Source organism: Galeopterus variegatus, unplaced genomic scaffold, assembly GCF_000696425.1.
Source record: "Galeopterus variegatus unplaced genomic scaffold, G_variegatus-3.0.2 Scaffold7228, whole genome shotgun sequence".
Classification (NCBI taxonomy): Eukaryota; Metazoa; Chordata; class Mammalia; order Dermoptera; family Cynocephalidae; genus Galeopterus; species Galeopterus variegatus.
Genome location: NW_007733339.1, coordinates 80,152 through 80,709, shown reverse-complemented (window position 1 = coordinate 80,709; position 558 = coordinate 80,152). Strand labels below are relative to the sequence as shown.

The following is a 558-nucleotide window of genomic DNA, read 5'->3' as shown; positions in this document are numbered from 1 at the left end:
TGCACATGGCAGACATTACTAATCAACCACAGCACTCTTTCCCACTAGGCTTGGAGATAGCTTCATAATTCACAACACAGTGTCCCTTTGACCTCTATTGACCAGAGCTGGCATTCAGAATAATATCTGTATTTCATCTCTAGCCTAAAGGATAATGAATGTGAGCTAAGTATGGATAGGCTAGAAGGGAGAGAAGGGTGTGGGACGGGGAATAGGAAAGTGTGAGTCCAGCCAAGAAGGCTTCACTCTTCTCGTCACCCAAGTGGTTTTGTATGTCAGATGTACTAGGCCAGAAGACTGCCATGGCAAAGGATCAGAGCCCTTGCTTCCGGCTGTTTCCAGAACCCGACTCTCTTTACTCCATGTGTGCATGTTTGCTGATCAAGCTCCTTGAGGGCAGAGGTCATTCTTGCTTCTGATGAGCCCAGTAGATCCCTTTTGGGTGTTTTCTTAGTTCTGGGGCCAGCAGTTCAGGCTTGAAGAGTCAACTTCCCTCTGGCTCTTCTCTCCTTCTGGCTTGTTTGCAGGAAGCACCAGCAGTATGACTGTAAGTGGTAC

The 558-nt window shown here is 47.7% G+C and overlaps 1 pseudogene; it reads left to right on the top strand.

The window, feature by feature from the left end:
- LOC103607199 overlaps positions 1 to 558 on the top strand; it is a 41,913-nt pseudogene that overhangs the window by 26,647 nt on the left and 14,708 nt on the right.